Source organism: Cynocephalus volans, chromosome 8, assembly GCF_027409185.1.
Source record: "Cynocephalus volans isolate mCynVol1 chromosome 8, mCynVol1.pri, whole genome shotgun sequence".
NCBI lineage: Eukaryota > Metazoa > Chordata > Mammalia > Dermoptera > Cynocephalidae > Cynocephalus > Cynocephalus volans.
Window position 1 is genome coordinate 115,570,680 of NC_084467.1, and position 20,164 is coordinate 115,590,843.

The following is a 20,164-nucleotide window of genomic DNA, read 5'->3' on the forward strand; positions in this document are numbered from 1 at the left end:
GAATTAATGAAGCAAAAGAAGAAATGAAAGCCATAAAGAGTAGAAAACAATAGGTCTAACTACATTTATTTGTGGATGAAATGATAGTCTTTATAACAGAGAACATTTAATCCCATTATATGTTCTTAGTCCAGAGCCTGCATACTTAGTATTCAGCTTGAAAAATTTGTGGTAGAAACAAATTAGCAATGTTACCATCCAATTCAGGACAAAGAATAATTATAGATTATCTCATTAGAAATACATCAATGAGTTAAACTACTTTTGCCTTATCTAAAATTTTAAAGACATATGAATAGCAGTAAAATTCATCACAAAATACAACTTATAGTGGATAAGATGGCATATAAAAACATTTAGATCTGTACAATTTAGCTGGGAAAATTGCATTTCATAAAAATAAGGGCTACAAAACAAAACTCAGAAATGCAAACCATTACAGGTATGATTTAACATTTTATTCACCAGTTAGTTTTTTGCCATGTATAATTTTTTATTTGAAAAATAATTGATCTCAACGAATATAGTTTTAATACAACATAAATAAAATTGGGAAAAATATAAATTATTTAATTGTGGTTTTAGAATGATGGAATTTACTTGGCTTAATGGAATTCATTTGGTATACTTTCTCATAGATACTTTTATTTAGAGATTTAAGTAAACAATAACCCTGGAAAGCAAGAGAAATTAGATTTGTTTAGATTACAAATGCAATATGGAGATCTCATTTAGGTTAACTGTAACTATGGGAAGTAGCACAGAGGTAGATAAAAATCTTCCATTTACCAACACAGCTCCCCACATCAGTATAGTTTAATTACACGTATGAAATTCTGCTTGCATGTTTTTCTTAAAGTGTGGGTTAAGATAAGGATCTCAACAGATGAACAGCTGTTACTGCAGGTGCGTTCTACATCGGGCTCCAGATATTCAATTCACAGTGCAGTGAAGCCAGCAACATAGAATATTCAGAGGATTTGCTCTTTATACACCATTAGAGTTCTAACATGATGCTTGTGAATGTCTATATTTCACCCTTTAGTGGCATCATGAAGTTTTCCTATGGAAAAACAACTGATTTTTTTATTTCGTGTATGTATTTTTTGTTTGTTTTCCTTGAAAACATGATAGTAGAAGACATCTTTTGTACGATGTTGCACATCTCAGCTCTCCAGTCCTTGCTGAGGAAATTGGTGACAGAACCTCACTTCAGTTGCAATGTATATCCCCTGCTTTTTTGCTCAAACACTTTTCTCATGATGTGTTCGGAACACCTGTGAGAAACTACTAAGCGTTTGTGAATGCTCAAAACTGCAAGTGTGGGTATATTAACACCCCATGGGAAGTTCTTGACAATTACGGGACATGGGTATGTTTTCCTCTCATGTCGTTCATGTGGACATTTCTGAGGCATGATCTTTATCTCTCATCAGAGGGTCCCAGGGAGATCAGATCCCAGTTTTCCATTGTGGTAATCAGCCTTATAACACAACTGTCTTGACTTTCTCTCTTTTCCTGTTTTACTTTGCTCAGGGTCCCACCCCTGTTATCTGGCATAATGTCCCCAAATAATCTTAACTATAAAGCTCTCCACGTCAATATAGGTTACCATATAGGCTTTCTCTCCTTTCCCATTTTAGAGACTGTTTCTGGAAGGAACCCAGGCATAACCCACCACCCCAGTAAGGAATATTTTCAGCAAGCATAAGTCTCTCTCATAGCTACTTTTCCCAGTCAACACCCTTTTTTATTTTTATTTACTATTATTTTTATTTTTGGCCACAGAATAAGTCTTAATATATTCAAAAAGAGTAAGATCATAGAATCTTACGATCTTAAGATCATAAGGTCTGGTCTTGTGGCTCGTTTTTTTTTTTTTTTAAATTTTATTTTGTCGATATACATTGTGGCTGATTATTGCTCCCCATCACCAAAACCTCCCTCCCTTCTCCCTCCCCCCCTCCCCCCCAACAATGTCCTTTCTGTTTGCTTGTCGTATCAACTTCAGGTAATTGTGGTTGTTATATCTTCTCCCCCCCGCCGGTTTTGTGTGTGTGTGTGTGTGTGTGTGTGTGTGTGTGAATTTATATATTAATTTTTAGCTCCCACCAATAAGTGAGAACATGTGGTATTTTTCTTTCTGTGCCTGACTTGTTTCACTTAATATAATTCTCTCCAGGTCCATCCATGTTGTTGCAAATGGCAGTATTTCATTCGTTTTTTTTTTTTTTTTTTTTGGTCTTTTTCGTGACCGGCACTCAGCCAGTGAGTGCACTGGTCATTCCTATATAGGATCCGAACCCGCGGCGGGAGCGTCGCCGCGCTCCCAGCGCAGCACTCTACCGAGTGCGCCACGGGCTCCGCCCTTCATTCGTTTTTATAGCTGAGTAGTATTCCATTTTGTAGATGGACCACATTTTCCGGATCCGCTCATCTGATGATGGACATTTGGGCTAGTTCCAACTCTTGGCTATTGTAAAGAGTGCTGCGATAAACATTGGGGAACAGGTATACCTTCGACTTGATGATTTCCATTCCTCTGGGTATATTCCCAACAGTGGGCTAGCTGGGTCATATGGTAGATCTATCTGCAATTGTTTGAGGAACCTCCATACCATTTTCCATAGAGGCTGCACCATTTTGCAGTCCCACCAACAATGTATGAGAGTTCCTTTTTCTCCGCAACCTCGCCAGCATTTATCGCTCAGAGTCTTTTGGATTTTAGCCATCCTAACTGGGGTTAGATGGTATCTCAATGTGGTTTTGATTTGCATTTCCCGGATGCTGAGTGATGTTGAGCATTTTTTCATATGTCTGTTGGCTATTTGTATATCTTCCTTAGAGAAATGCCTACTTAGCTCTTTTGCCCATTTTTTAATTGGGTTGCTTGTTTTCTTCTTGTAAAGTTGTTTGAGTTCCTTATATATTCTGGATATTAATCCTTTGTCAGATGTATATTTTGCAAATATTTTCTCCCACTCTGTTGGTTGTCTTTTAACTCTTTTAATTGTTTCTTTTGCTGCGCAGAAGCTTTTTAGTTTGATATAATCCCATTTGTTTATTTTTCCTTTGGTTGCCCATGCTTTTGGGGTCGTATTCATGAACTCTGTGTCCAGTCCTATTTCCTGAAGTGTTTCTCCTATGTTTTCTTTAAGAAGTTTTATTGTTTCAGGGTGTATATTTAAATCCTTAATCCATTTTTAGTTGATTTTAGTACACAGTGAGAGGTATGGATCTAGTTTCATTCTCCTGCTTATGGATATCCAGTTATCCCAGCACCATTTGCTGAAGAGGCAGTCCCTTCCCCAGTGAATAGGCTTGGTGCCTTTGTCAAAGATCAGATGGCAGTAAGTGTGTGGGTTGATTTCTGGATTCTCTATTCTATTCCATTGATCAGTGTGTCTGTTTTTATGCCAGTACCATACTGTTTTGGTTATTATAGCTTTGTAGTATAGCTTAAAGTCAGGTAGTGTTATGCCTCCAGCTTTATTTTTTTTGCTCAGCATTGCTTTGGCTATACGTGGTCTTTTATTGTTCCATATAAATGACTGGATAGTTTTTCCATTTCTGAGAAAAATGTCTTTGGAATTTTGATGGGGATTGCATTGAATTTGTATATCACTTTGGGTAGTATGGACATTTTCACTATGTTGATTCTTCCAATCCAAGAGCATGGGATATCTTTCCATCTTCTTGTATCCTCTCTAATTTCTCTCAGCAGTGGTTTGTAGTTCTCATTATAGAGATTTTTCACCTCCTTGGTTAACTCAATTCCTAAGTATTTTATTTTTTTGGTGGCTATTGTAAATGGGCAGGCTTTCTTGATTTCTCGTTCTGCATGTTCACTATTGGAGAAAAGAAATGCTACTGATTTTTGTGTGTTGATTTTGTATCCTGTTTTTCATGTCCGGTACTCAGCCAGTGAGCAAACCAGCCATTCCTAAATAGGATCCGAACCTGCAGCAGGAGCGTCGCTGAGCTCCCAGCGCCGCACTCTCCCGAGTGCGCCACGGGGTTGGCCCTTGTGGCTTGTTTTGTGGTAGTGAACTCCCATAATTTTTGTTTGTATGGGAAATACACTATTTCTCTCTCATTTCTTAAGAATGACCTTCCTGAGTATAGAATTCTTGGCTGGCATTTTTTTTTTTAATACATCATCCCATTTTCTTCTGGAATTTAAGATTTCAGTTGAAAAATCTGCTGTTAGCCTGATGTGTGCTCCCTTATAGGTACCTTGAAATTTTTCTCTTGTTGCTTTTAGAATTTTCTCTTTGCCTTTGAGTTTTACTAGTTTTACTATAATGTGTCTTGGAGAGGATCTTTTTGTACTGAATCTGTTTGGGGATCTTTGGGCTTCTTGGATATGAAGGTCTGCTATCTCTCCCTATACCTGAGAAATTTTTTGTTATTCCTTGAATAGATTTTCAATGCCTTTTCCTTTCTACTCCCCTTCTGGGATATCGATGATTCAGATGTTTGTGTGCTTGAGGTTATCTGCTAGCTTTCTTAAATTTTCTTTATTTTTCTTAATTATTTTTCCTTTCTTGGGGGGGTGGGGGTCTGCCTGGGTTATTTAAAAAACACCATCTTCGAGGACTGAAATTTTTTCTTCTGCTTGTTCTAGCCTGCTGCTCATCCTTTCTGTTCTATTTGTTTATTTCATTAAGTGAATCCTTTATTTCTAGGAGTTCTGATACATTCTTTTTAAAGCTGTTCATCTCTTTGTGTATTTCCTCCTTAATAACCTGGATATATTTTCTTATTTCATTGTGTTTTCTAATTGATTCTTATCTCTTTGAGTTTTCTTAATATCAGTTCTCAGAATTTCTTTTCAGAAACATCGAGGGTTTCTTGCTCTGTGGGGTCTGATATTTGATTACCACATTCCTTTGGTGGTGTCATGTTTTCTTGTTTATTTGTAGTTCTAGTATTTTTTCATTGATTGGTCATCTCGTAGGACATTTGTTTCTTCTATTACTCTGGAGTGGGCTTTGAGGGAAAAGGCTTCCTCCTGTGTTTGTAGGCTCTGCTGGTGACTCTCCTTGTAACAATGCATGCAGTTGAGTGTGTGGTAGGCTGCCTCAGCTCCTGTTTGGTAAGTGGGTGCGTCTCTGTGGGGCTTGGGAGGGTGTGGGCATGCCTGCAGCTGCATCAGATTTATTCTTATATTAAAAAAAGTACTCACTGCTTCTGCCATTGGTTGTAGACCTTCTTTTTATAAATATAAACATTTATTTAATTTAAAGCTGTAAATATCCCCCATGCACTGCTTTATCTACATCTCATAAGTAATGTTGCATTTTTCTAAGTTTAGAAATATTCCCTAATTTTTGCTGTTATATATTCTTTGATTTGTAGATTATTTAGTTTCCAAATATTTGTTTTAAAAATATATTATTATTATTGATTTCTAATTTACTTCTGTTGTTATCAGAGTACATAATTTGAGCAATTTCTGTTCTTTTAAATTCTGTATTTTTTTGTGTGTGTGGCTTAGTTTATGATCTACCTTGATGATCATGTCATGTGCACTTGAAAATAATGTGTCTTTTGCAGTTGTTGTCTGTAGATTATTGTAAATATAACTTAGATTGAGGTGGTTGCTTGTTTGTTTATGTCTTCTATGTTTTTACTGACATGGATGTGCATATGAAAATGTCTAACCTAATCTCCATAGATTGTACAATAGCCTATTTCTTCCTTTAATTCTATCAATCTTTGCTTCAATTATTCTTTATTTCTGTTATTAGGTATACACACAATCATGTTTGTACGTTTTTGTGATGAGTTGTGCCACGTATCATTATAAATTATCCTTCCTTATGTCTGATACATTCTCTGTTTAAATGTCTACTTTATCTGATGTTAATAAAACCATTAGAATTTTTAATGCTTAATGTTTGCATCATTTTTCTTTATCCATCATTCTACTATCAATCTCTCTTGGTCCTTAAATTTAATATGAATTTTTAGTACCACATATAGTTGTTTTGTACATTTATATCCTTTCTGATAACATGTGGCTTTTAATTAGTGTTTAGTCCTTTAACATTTATTATAATTATTAAAAAGTTAAATTTAGAACTATTGTTCTACTTTTTGTTTTCTGTTTGTCCTCTCTCTTTCTTTCTGTTCCTCCTTTTCTGCCTTCTTTTGGATTGATTGACTATTTTTTAAAATTCAGTTTTAATATTTCTACTACCTTTTATCTAAGCCTCTCTAATTTTTCGTGGTTCTGCTAAGGATTCAATATATATCCTTAGATTTTGATAGGTTAATTAGAGTGAATATCATACCAATTTACCATAAAATGTAACAATTTTATCACATAAATTGATTAAATTTCTGTATATTTGGTATAAATTATGTCTTTATGTGTTATAACCCTCACAATACAATATAATAATAATAACAATGGAAGTTATTTGTATATCTTAACATATTTAACATTTCTGGTGCTCCTCATTTCTCCCTTAAAATCTAAGTTTCCTTCTGGTTTTATTTTCCTTTAAAAATTCTTGTATAGCATATTTTTGAGATCCATGTCTGCTAAACACAGACTTTTTTTTAACCTAATTTTTTAAAAAAACTTTACCTTCATTCTTCAAGGATATTTTCACTCTATGTAGAATTTTGGGTTGACAGTTTATTTTCTTTCTGAACATTAAAGATGCTACACTTTCTTCTGGTCTCCACTGTTTCTGATGAAAAATCAAAATAATTCAAAATTGTTTTTTGTGTGTGGTTGCCTGCCTTCAAAATATTCTCTTTATCTTTGTTTTAGCAGTTCAACGCTAATGTGCCTAAGTGAGGTTTTCTTTTTTTTAATTATATTTAGAGTTTTCTTAGTTTCTTGAATCTGTCAATGAATATATTTCATCAAATTTGAGAAAATTCTAGTCATTACTTTTTCAAAGATTTGTTCTTCGTTTTCTATTCATTTTCTTGGCACTCCAGTTACATGTGTTAGATTTTTTGATATAGTCACACAGATCCCTTAGGCTCTGTTTAATTAATCTTTTTTATTTGTTCTTAAGGTTAGATAATTTATATTGATTTGTCTTCAAACTCAATAACTTTTTTCTTTCAGATCCATTTTGCTTTTATACCTAGCCTTAGAATTTTTTATTCCATATATTATACTTCGCATTTCTAGAATTTTTATTTCATACATTTTGTATTTTATATATTTCTGGTGGTATTTTCTATCTCTTTATTAAAAACATACTTTCCTTTATATGCTTGGGCACAGTTATAATAACTGCTTTAAAAATTCAGTCTGCTAATTCCACCTGAGCATTCTTGCATCAGTCTGTGATGATTTTCTTTTTCCTTCAAAGTGGGTCATAACTCTCAAATAATATTTATCTGTGTCTTGGACATTGTGTATGATATATTATAGACACTCTGGACTTTCTTGTGTTTCTTCAAAGAGTGTCAGTCTCTTGTTTTAGCAGGCAGTTAATTCAGCTAGATGGATATTGCAAATTCAGCCTTCCCTTTGCTGAATAACCAGTCAAATTTTAGTTTGCTTTTTCAGTCTTTACAGGGATGCTTGGAGACTTCTCATGGATGCATGGTTCAGGTCTCAGCCAAAATTTTGGGTAAAGTGTATGCACTGTATTTGAGGCTCCTTCTTTCTGTATTCTCCTCTCTGTTTCAAGTGGCTGTCCAGTCATGCTTCAAATCAGTGAGAACTGCAGATTTCCTATCAGAGTTCTAACCACCTGCATCATGCTAACTTGGCTTTCTCTAAGGCCAAATGCCCCAAACAAAACAAAACAAAACAAAACAAAACAAAAAACAGGTAAATTCATGCAGTGTTGATTTATTTTTCCTGGTGTTGACTCCCCTCCAGTATCTGCCTAATTTTGCTTACTTTCTAATACCTCCAAGTAGTTTTTTAAAAAAATATTGTATCTAGAGTTTATTTTTGTTATCTGCAGGAGCATTGCTTCAATAAAAGCTATTTGTCTGTTCCTGATAATTAAACCTTACCACGGACTTCTTGATATTTCTATTTGTATGTTTGAATTATATCTCCAATCTAATATGTTTACAATAAAATCCTGCTGTCCAAATCAGCTCCACCTGCACTCTCTCTTATGTCAGTTATGTCAATTTTATCCTTCCAATTGCTCACACCTAAAATCTTGCCATCATACTGAATTTCATTCTTCCTCTGGTACTCCCCATCTAATCCCTCAGGAATTCCTGTTGACTCTACCTTCAAAGTATATCTGGCATATGATCTCTTCTTACCACATACACTGCGTCAGCTCTTGCCCAAGCCATAAATGTCTGTTCCCTAGGTTATTATAATATACTCCTTAGTATGTCTCTTCTTCTACCTCTGCCCCCTAGAATCAATTTTCAACACAGTGCCCAGAATGATATATTTGAAACATAAATCACAATCATGGTACTTATCTATTCAAATTCAGAAATAGTTTCCATTTCTCTCAGACTAAAATACCAAGATTATTTTAATGCCTTCCAAAGCTTTACATAATCTGTCCCATACAGCTGCTAATACTCCCTATCTCATTTATTCTGACCTAGTTAGACCAGCCTCCTTGCTCTTCTTTGAAAATGTCAGACATGCTTTTGCCTTAGAGCCTTTGCATTGGCTGTTTTCTCTGCTAACATGTTTTTTCTCTATATAATTAGGCTAACTCTCTTATTAACTTTAAGTTTTTCCTCAAATGTCACCTTCTCAGTGAGTCCAAAGTTGATCCCTGATTTAAAAGTGGAACATACACCCTATGAATGTAAGTTCCACTAAGATCAGCATTTTACATGTTCAGTGAATTGATATATCACAAGTACTAAAAAAGTTTCTGGCACATAATGATCGCTAAATAAATATATTTTAAAAATAAATGAATGTAACATGATGTACTTGTGGCCTTTGCCTTTACATTAGCCTAAGAGGCAAAAGACCAAGAATTGCCACCACAATATTGAAGGAGAAGAACAAAGTCTTCAGGGAGAAAACAATGGTGAAACTGCCTGGGTTGGGTGTTGGGGTGTGAGGAACAGTAATGATAAAATATCTCCTGTATCTGCATAATAAATATTTTTACAGAAGTTCAAGCTGTAAGGATACTATTTTTAAAATTAAGGAAATTTATCCTCTGTTTTTGTTGGAATGTTAGTTCCTCTTACTTAAATTTTTTTCCAGACAGTTTTCACTAACAATACTTACTGGCAAATTCATAAGCACCTGCACACTTCAGAGCCAATTTAGGATGCCTGGTCTTTGGATTACAAGAAATGGAAGAAATAAGACGTAGCAAAATATGAATTTGTTGATCCTATGGACATTCCATTTATGTCTGTTTGTAAAACCTGTTAGTCCTCAGAAAGTCTACATGGGTATATGTGGGAAGTTCCAGAAAACACTGGAATATAAGTGCACTATTTGATGCAACAATAAATATACAAATATCAAGTGATAGAGCTAAACATACTTACATGTGTGTATACACATACATATGTGTGTATGTATATATATGAAGATACTTCAAAAAGTTCATTGAAAGATTCAGATTATCTTTTAATTTTATTTTCCTCACACTTTGAAGTACCATTGTGTGTGTCTGTGCAAGGGGATTAAAAATCTCATACAGGTATTTAAAGGATTTTAAGGAGTGAGAGTTTCATGTTATTAAATTGAAACCATTAAGAAAATTTAGAAATTTAAGAGACCCCTGTTTTTTTGTTTTTTGTTTTTTTGTGGCTAACGCAGATTAACATTCTCTTGCATTCGGCATATAACCATAATCATGTCTGGTACAGTAACTACCACTTGGGCCCCTTTAAAGTAGCTGGAAACTGATCGTGGTGCAGGAAACAAAGTAACATGTGACATTTCTTTCTGGCTAGAAAGTAAAAATGCTTTTAGGAGATTTTGGGGGTATGGTTAGAAAAAAATAAAAAAGCCTATTTAAAAAGTTTGCCACCATCTAAATGAATGCAAAGGACAATAAAATGTGTAAAATAAATGGCCATTATTATTATAGATAATTGAGATTAGCTACTGAAGAACCACGTATATATCATGAAATGTAATAGTCATATACAGTGTGACTACATAAGGTAGTTGTATACTCATGAGTTTCAATTTTTAAGAAAATTATATATATATATAGATGGAAAATTATATATATGTAGATTTATATATATATATATAGAGAGAGACAGATATGTACATATATGTATATATAAAGACAGATATGTAAGGCTTCCACTCGTGCTTTGGTCAACTACATATAAACAATTTAAATATTAGAATGGAATGAGAAAGGAGATCATACTTAGAGTGTACCTTAAAAATTGCATAATTTTAATAATAGGCAGTATTATTTTAGTGATAGACCTTGAAATTCCTTATTTAAATTAGAAATCTAGCCAGTATAATTATAACAGGTTTTTGTTTTTGTTTCTGCAATCATATGAAAGAAGAAGAAAAATGCAATGTTTCTCTTTGGGCTGAACAATAAAAAATTATAATTAACAGTTTAGAAAACAGAGACATTAATTTAAATACAATACACCTGTGGACATCAACTTCAGCCTGGAAAGCATTGTCTTTTGCATAACTTTAGAGCAATTCCACCATAACTTTTAAATCAGCATCACTTTCTGAAAATCTGCAAGTGCCTCATAAGAAGCTTCAAAAGGGTGTGTTTTTTCAGTGATGAGATTCTAGTCAGAAATCCATTTTCACACTTGATTTAGCTTAGTGAGAATGTCCTGGATGGCTCCACAAGATGCTGCCATTTTAATGAGGCTGCAATATACTGTATATCATACTAGAGTATTTTTATCCATCCCATGGAAAGGTTTGCTCATCGCAGGAAAAATATAGGAAAATGGTTAGGGCTCCCTCAAATGTTTGGAATCTTGCCAAGCATTTGATGTAAACATGTAACTGTGCACATGCACCCAGGTGTTCTTTGGGTATTGTCTGTGGATGTGTGTGGGCACCCAGGTGTTCCTGGGTTGTCTGATTTGCACTCAGGTGTCCTGAGTTATTGGACTTGAGTATAAAGGATGAGTGGCTCTGATCCACAGCACCCTCCCACCCCCAAGTTGCCCCCAGGGGGGCCACAGAGAGGCACCACTGCTGCTGGAAGCTGTTGCTGCAAGGTGTTTCTGCCAGGGCCCCTGGGATGCCTCAAGAGGCTGCCACTGCTGCTGCTGCTGAGGCTGCTGAGGAAGTTGAGGACTGACTTTGTGTCATCTGCCAATGGCTCCCAGGATGTTTCCCAATTACCTAGCTCATGGACCTGCTTGTGAGGGGTCTGGTGACCCAGCCAGGCTTATGAATGGTGTCATGATCCAGCAAGGCATGTGGGGGCTCTGATGACCCAGCCTGGCATGTGAGTGGTCTGTGATCCAGTCTGTGCAATGGGTGTGAAGGGTCTCTCTTTGAGTGTCCCTAGCCCTAACAATACAATTGGCTACATTGGCAGGATTCCTACAATTATCCTAGCCATACACTCATAAAACAAGATGAGATCTACAGAGGAAGGAAAAGAGAAATTTTATCCTCCCTCCCCCCGCCAAAAAAAGACAATCTGCAGATTGGGGAAATGGGACCTCCAGGGAAAAACAAAAATGCACACTCCAAAAGAGGGAGGTAGGGAACAATATTTATGTCTTTCAGAGTCATGCTTACACACATATTTAGCAGGTTCAGGGGATTTCTATGAATATTTATGAGGGAAGATAAACATACATGTAACATACCACCCATGTTTACTTTGGGTGCAGATTTAGCACCAAAATGTGGCTCCTGACGTCAAAAGGAAACTGTAGGGCACAAAAAGTTAATATGTAGTCTCTGTGAACTGGCCAAAGCTGATTTGGAGATTGAAGCCACTTATCAGAGAAGAATGTTGTGAAGCTGATTCTCTGTCCAATTGGAGCTGTAGTGGGGCCACAAAAATAGGGGGATAGTGTTGTTGGCTGGCAGCCAGGTGGTGTGTTGGAAGACAGATTGGAAATTTTCCAGTTGTGGCTGCTCTGGCATTATCTTTCAGGAGATGATTCCTGCTTAGCTGCAGGAAAGAAAAGCCTCATAACAGTAACATAAATACGTTTGGTAAGTGGGGGCAATGTGCTTCTAACCCCTCATTCTACCATGGACATTTAGTTCTGTTTCATAGTTTTAGAGCATCTGTTTTTGGCCCCAGGGAGCTCATTTTTTCCCATCTGTTGGGGTTCATTTTAACAGGTTGTTTAGCAACTGCAGTTGTAGAGACTTCCTGAAATTTGACCAACTTTTCACATAGACTTTCTTTTGTTTGTTTGTTTGTTTGTTTGTTTTTTAATTTTATTTTAATTTTTTATTTATTTATTTTTTAAAAAAATTTTATTTTGTCGATATACATTGTGGCTGATTATTGCTCCCCATCACCAAAACCTCCCTCCCTTCTCCCTCCCCCCCTCCCCCCCAACAATGTCCTTTCTGTTTGCTTGTCGTATCAACTTCAAGTAATTGTGGTTGTTATATCTTCTCCCCCCCCCCGGTTTGTGTGTGTGTGTGTGTGTGTGTGTGTGTGTGTGTGTGTGTGTGTGTGTGAATTTATATATTAATTTTTAGCTCCCACCAATAAGTGAGAACATGTGGTATTTCTCTTTCTGTGCCTGACTTGTTTCAGTTAATATAATTCTCTCAAGGTCCATCCATGTTGTTGCAAATGGCAGTATTTCATTTGTTTTTATAGCTGAGTAGTATTCCATTGTGTAGATGTACCACATTTTCCGTATCCACTCATCCGATGATGGGCATTTGGGCTGGTTCCAACTCTTGGCTATTGTAAAGAGTGCTGCGATAAACATTGGGAAACAGGTATACCTTCGACTTGATGATTTCCATTCCTCTGGGTATATTCCCAACAGTGGGATAGCTGGGTCGTATGGTAGACTTTCAATCAAAATATCTTTCCTGCCTGGTTCCAGAATCAAGATTAAGTATATCATGCTGTTCATCACACTTTCAAAATCCTTATCATCTTCTTTCAGGCACACATCACAGACTCCAGTAATTTGAGCTAATTCTACGTGAAATCCACCTCTGAGTTCTTTTCTGAGATCTCAACTTTTTAAATTTTAGATAAGTGTGAAGCTCAGCCGCTTGATCTTCCTCAATGATGGCAATGAAGACCCATTCACTGAAGATGCTCCACTCACAAACCACCCCAGGGAAGCAATTATTAATAAGAAAACAATACAGAATTACAGACTTTTTGGAAGTTAGATGTTACTTTCCTAAGCTATGGCAACCGTCTTTGAAGTCTACACTTTTATAAGACACCTCCATTAATAAAAAGATATTTGCAAGTATAGCCTACAAAAGTGAAGAGCACTTTGAAAAGTGAGAATACCTAGTGTTATGCAGTAAGTTGTGTCCCCTCAAAATTAATTTGTTGAAGCCCTATCACCCAGTACCTCAGCGTATGACTGTAATCAGAGATAGGGCCTTTAATGATATAATCAAGTTAAATTGAGGCTTTAGAATGGGCCCTAATCAATCTGACTGGTGTCCTTATGTGAAGAAGCAACTTGGACACACAAACAGACAGCATGGGTATGTGCTCATATAGGGAAGATGCGGGAAGACATGTCAAGAAGATGGCTATCTGCAAGCAAAGTAGAAAGGCCTTTGATCTCACAAGTATGATCTCACTGTATAGGTCCTATCTGGTTATTGTAGCCAAAATGCTAGTGCTCAGAGTAAGCAAGGCCATGCAAACAGTGCAAATATAGATAAAATAGATTTAGTGAGGCTCATTCATTTCCCTGTACTTTCTCTCATATGAGAATTATCATACTACATTTATGGTTGGTTTACCTGTTTCTTTAGAGTTTGAGATTTTATCTTTCTACTCTGCAATCTTAGTGTTTAGTGTCATTCTTCTTACTTAGTAGATTGTTTATTTAAGAAACAACTAAAATATAAGAAAAAAGAAACTTTGCTTTACATTGTCTTGTATTGTGAGTTACTTGTATCTTTGAGTTTTTTTATTCACTGTCAAGAATGATTATTTTTCAAAATCATTAATTCTTTTTTCGAGTTTTATCTTTCTTGAATCTAAAGATTCATATCTTTCATTAGTTCTGGAATATTCTCAGATATAATTTCATTAAATATTTTCTTTTCCCATTGTGTGTTTTGTCTTTCCTGAAATTCATATTGGATTTATATTAGATTTTATGCTAACTTTTATTTTCCTTATCTTCTTTTTTTTGTTTTCAACAGCTCCTTATCTCTGCCTTGCATTACAAGAAATTGTTCAGATCTCCCAATTTAGAAATATTTTTAAGCTAATTTCTCTATTTATTGTTTAATCCATGAATTGAGTTTTAAATTATAGTGTTTAGAGTTTTTATTTCTAGAGGTTTAATTTGCTTTAAAATAGACCAGTTGTTTTTTTCATAATGTATTTTTATTTTTTGGAATTTTTTATATATCTTTAAGCATTTAAAATATAATTTCCTATATGTGTGTTTTCTTAAGGGAACTAAACTATTTTATCTGTAAACTTTCCTTCCTGACAGATTGTTTATCCCCATGTTCTCTAATTTTGGAGTATGGCTTCATTTTAGAAAAGGCTTTAAGTGTGGGTATCTTTTGTAGCTTGTATTGGAGGTAGTTCTCTTGAGATACACATTGCTTTTGAAGGAGTGAAAGGCATTTTTCTTTCTCCCTCCCTAAGAAGGTTTGATAATTTAAGTCAATAAAACAAAATTATGTTAGACAGATTAGCAAGAGAAAAGGCACACACATTTTTCACATGCAAGTACATGGGAGCCACACACAATAGGAGACTCAAAGAAGAGCCAGATGGTTGAAGTTTTGATATTGCACAGCAACAGGTACAGGAGGGTGAGTGGAGAAAGTTCACTGCAAAGAAAGGTTGTTATCTTATGAAACAGATAAAGTCTCTTGAGTAATAGCCCTCGAAAGAATAAGTAATATCCTGTGTATATCTCTCAGCTAGGGTGCTAATATGATCATTCCTAGATCCAGATAAGGTAAATAAGGGGGCCTCAGAGAAAACCTGTGTGTGGAGGAACAAAAAGCTCTCATTGTTTTTTTCTGTTCTCTCAAAGCACAATCAGCACAGAAGACTGACTTCTGTGACCAAATGTCTGGGGATTTTTCTCCTCTAGCAAGCAAGACAGCAATTCTTCGGTGGACACCAGCTGGGTGGCCTCCAATTTAATTCCTACACTACCTGGAGATAGCATCAGATCCTACAGGTAGAGGGCTGAATCCCCAAGACTGCTCCTCCCTCCAATTTCTGATGCCAGTTGCAAGCTCCAGTTTGTTTTATCTGTGCTTATCACTGAATGGCTATAAATTGGGATTCCTGCACTCCCCTACTTGGGTTCCATTGATTTGGGAAGAAGTTCACAGAATTCAATTAAACACTTACTTACATTTTCACCAGTTTATTATAAAGAATATTACAAAGGATACGGATGAAGTGATGCATAGGTGAGGTATGGGAGAAGGGGTGTGGAGCTTCCATACTCTCCCTGGAAAGCACTTTCCAGGAACCTCCACGTGCTTAGCTATATGGATACTCCCAAAACTCTGTGTTCTTGGGTTTTCATGGAAGTTTTATTATGTAAGCGTGACTGAAATATTCTCAACTATGCCAAAATGAGATTGGACAAAAAGGATATAATCTAACATTAACAGACTGGGTGGGGAAACCCATAAAGACATGTTTGTTCAGGTTCTTCTTGGCCTTTCTGTGCAGCCTTCCTTTTCCCAGGAATGGAACAAAGCTCCTTCTAAAATGGGGGTCTTATGACCTACAATCAGGTAAGGTAGGTCAGACAATTTCCTGTATTGGAGAGAAAAAGGAGCTGGTAAAAGAAAGGCAGGGTAAGGTCAGAGTAGCATGAGCCAGGAACTGTGGACAAAAATCAATTTATAAATATCATAATGTCACAGCCTGTTTGCAACCTCTATTTGCTCACTAATATAGATTTATTCTGCAGATGCAAATCAAAATGACAGTTTTTCAGAACTATTCCTTTGTCTGCAGCCCCACTGAATAGCCATCTTGAAATATGCCAGAAAAGCACACTTTTGTGTTGCTGTGGGTTGATTCAATTGTGAACTTTGGGGAAAGTTCATATATTAAGTGCTTAATTCCCACTGTAACTGTTAATGGTGGGAAATTCTGTTATGGTAACTGAAAGGTGGAGCCTTGAAGAGGTGATTAGATTGTAGGACCATGCCACAGTGAATAGATTAATAGTGGTGGTCAGAGGTATGGTTCTGAGGGCTTTAAAAGAGAGCACACGAGAGGTCAATTTCTCTATGGTCTGTAATTTTCTGGCTATGAGACCCCTGAGTCATTGTTGTCAACACCAAGACCCTCATCAGATGTGTTCCCTGGACTTTGGACTTCCCAGCCTCCAAAACTGTAAGCAGTAAATTACATTTTCTTATAAATTACCCAGTTCCAGGTATTTTGTTATAAGTAATAGAAATGGACTAATACATATATCTTTGAGTTTTTTCTTCACTAAGAAAAGCAAAGATTATTTTTCAAAATCATTAATTCTGTTCTGGAGCTTTGTCTTTCCTCAATCTAAAGATTCATATCTTTCATTATTTCTGGAAAATTTTAGCTATAATTTTTTTTAACTTTATTTTGTCAATATACATTGTGGCTGAATATTGTTGCCCCTCACCAAAACCTCCCTCCCTCCTCCCTCCCCCCTCCCCCCACCAATATCCCCTCTGTTTGCTTGTCGTATCAACTTCAAGTAATTGTGGTTGTTATATCTTCTTCCCCCACCCCGTTTTTTTTTTGTGTGTGTGTGTGTGAATTTATATATTAATTTTTAGCTCCCACCAATAAGTGAGAACATGTGGTATTTCTCTTTCTGTGCCTGACTCGTTCCACTTAATATAATTCTCTCAAGGTCCATCCATGTTGTTGCAAATGGCAGTATTTCATTCGTTTTTATAGCTGAGTAGTATTCCATTGTGTAGATGTACCACATTTTCTGTATCCAAATATTTTCTTTTCCAATTCTGTGTTTTACCTCCTTATGAAATTCCTGTTGGATTTATTTTAGATTTTATGCAAACCTTTAGGTCTCTTAACTTCTTTTTCATACTCGACAGCTCTTTATCTCAGTATTGCATTACAAGAAATTCTTCAGATCTCCCAATTTAGAAATATTTTAAAATTGATTTCTCTATTTGTTTACTAATCCACCCATTGAGTTTTATATTATAGTGTTTAGAGAGTTTATTTCTTGTCGTTTAATGTGCTTTAAAAATAAGCTTGGCATTTTTTTGATAACATATATTTATTTTTTGGAATCATTTCTTTTTATGTCATTAAGCATTTAAAATATAATTTCCTGTATGTGTGATTTCTTAAGGGAACTAAACTATTTTATCTATCAACTTATTTTCCTGATAGGTTGTTTTCCCCAGTGTTCTCTAATTTTGGAGTGTGGACTCATATTAGAAAAGGCTTTAAGCGTGGGTATCCTTTGTAGCTTGTATTGGGGATGGTTCTCTTGAGATACATTTTACTTTTGTAGGGTGAAGAGAATTTTCCTTTTACCTTATCTCTGAAGGTTTGATAATTTGAGTCTATAAAACAAACAGACATTAGATAGATTAACAAGAAAAAAGGCATACAAATTATTAACCTGAAAGCACATGGGAGCCACACACAATATGAGACTCAAAAAAGATCCACATAATTAAATTTCTCATACTGCAAAGAAACAGAGGCATGGGGGTTCTTGGATTGGGATGGAAAGAGCTACAGGAGGGTGAGTGGAGAAAGTGCATGGCAAACAATGGTTATTATCTTATTAAGCAGATAAAGTTTCTCAAGTAATAGCCTCAGAAGAATATGTAACATTCTGTGGATCCCTGTGAGCTGGAGTGTTGATATGATGTTTTCTAGATCCAGATAAGGCAGATAAGAGGGCCTCAGAGAAAACATGTGTATGGGGGAATAAAAAAAACAAAAACAACAAAAAAAAACAACACTTTTTTTCTATACAATCATAGCACAGTCATCAGCAAAGACAGACTTCTGTGACCAACTGTGTAGGGATTTCTCCCCACTAGCAAGCAGATCAGTAGTTCTTCAGCCAACACCAGCTGGGTGACCTCCAGTTCAATTCCAAAACTATCTACATGGTAGTATCAGATCCCACAGGTTGAAGGCTGACTCTCAAGACTGCTTTCCCCGCCCCACACCTTCTGATGCCAATTGTGAACTCCAGTTTGTTTTACCTGTGCTTTTCACTGACTGGCTATATATTGGAGTTCCCACATCCCCCTAGTTAGGTTCCATTGATTTTAGGAGAAGCTCACAGAACTCAGGAGAACACTTATATTTCTACTGGTTTATTGTAAATGATATGACAAAGGATACAGTTGAAGATATTCATATGGTGAGGTTTGGTGGATGGGGTACAGAGCTTCCATTCCCTCCCTGGCACAGCACCCTCCAGGAACCTCCATGTGTTCAGCTATATGGAAGCTCCCCAAACCCTGTGTTCTTGGGTTTTTATGGAAAATTCATTACATAAGCAAAACTGAAACATGGGCAACCATGCATAAATGTGATTGGACAAAAAGGATATGATCTAATACTAACAAAGTGGGTGGGGAAACCCAGCAAGGCATGTTTGTTCAGATTCTTCCTGGCCATTATGGGCAACCTTCCTTCCACCTGAGTGTGTGACAGGGCTCTTCCTAAAATGGGGGTCTATGACCTACAACCAGTTAAGGTAGGTCAGACAATTTGCTTCCTTGGGGAGAAAAAGGAGCTGGTAAAAGGAAGTCAGGAGAAGGTAGTAGTAGTATGAGCCAGGAACCATGAACAAAAATTGATATATAAATATAATGTCACAGCCTGTTTGCAATTGCTATTTACTCACTAATATAGATTTTCTCACAGATATGAATCAAAAGAACTGCTTTTCAAAACTATTCCTCTGTCTGTGGCCCTTCTGAATAGCCATCTTGAAATATGCCAGAAAAGCACAGTTTGGTGTGGCACATTTTAAACTCCCATACTTTAAATTCCACCAGATGTCACAGAGATATTATAGACTTGGAATCACTTTTTATTTCGGCTTATGAGGTTGTGCACTTCACGATCTTGCAAATAGATATTTCTGCTCCAAACTCCAAACTCAGACCTGTGACTAGCAATTCTCAGGATAAGAAGAACAAAACCAAAACCAATATTTAATGAATAGTTGGAAAAGCTTTATTCCCTATATAATTGGATGGATTTTTTTCTAGTCTGTGTTATCATTCAGGTGAGGGTGCAGCAGAAGCTTTAGTTGCAGCCCTTACCTTGTTTGCCTGTTTTGAAGGCACATATCCTGATCCAAGTGACGACAGTAGCCAAACCCAGAGCGGATCCATACAAGACAATGCCATGTATGTGCACATACCAGGTCATGTTTGTCTCTCTGGGTTTCCATTTTATCTTTTTTTTGTTCCCTAGGGGGCTTGCCTTATTTAATTGTAAATGCAGTTCTGCATTTGAGAAGAATTAAACAAATAATCTTGCATTTTGGGGTGTTCCACACAAGTATGTCTTTTCAAATAATGTAGTGTGCCGTCTTGTCAGAAAGAGTATCATGGCTGTGTTTTATATAGTTACACACAGGAATCTAAGGGTCGTGTGGTAAAGCAATGCTTCATGTTTGGAAAGTGAGTCAAGGAGAAGGGACTGAGATTAGATTAAATGGATAAAAGAGTATGAAAAAATGAAGAGGAGGCCCTGGGAACTGAGATAAGGTCTGAGAGGGGAGTGATGGCAAAGACATGGAAGAGTGAGAGAGAATAAGGGAGAAGCAGAGTGTGGAAAGAGAAGAACATATGGATGGGATGGAGTCAGGGCACAGTGAGACATGCAGGATGTTGGAACTGTAAGTGATAGTAGAGAATATTCAGTTTGCACTGTCCAGCCATCTTACAGATAAGGAAACTGAGGCCGTAGTACTGATGATCTCTCCTATTCAGTGCATCCAGCAGGTGTCCTATGCAGAAGTTCATCCTGACTTTCCATATAAATCTCCTTTTACTGCAAGAAAGTTTCTGTGACAAGCCAGAAGCACATAGGCCAGATGG

The 20,164-nt window shown here is 36.3% G+C and overlaps 1 pseudogene; it reads right to left on the reverse strand.

The window, feature by feature from the left end:
* Positions 1 to 8,059: 8,059 nt before the first annotated feature.
* Positions 8,060 to 19,490, reverse strand: LOC134384308 (eukaryotic translation initiation factor 3 subunit M-like; annotated as a pseudogene).
* Between the last annotated feature and the right edge of the window lie 674 nt (positions 19,491 to 20,164).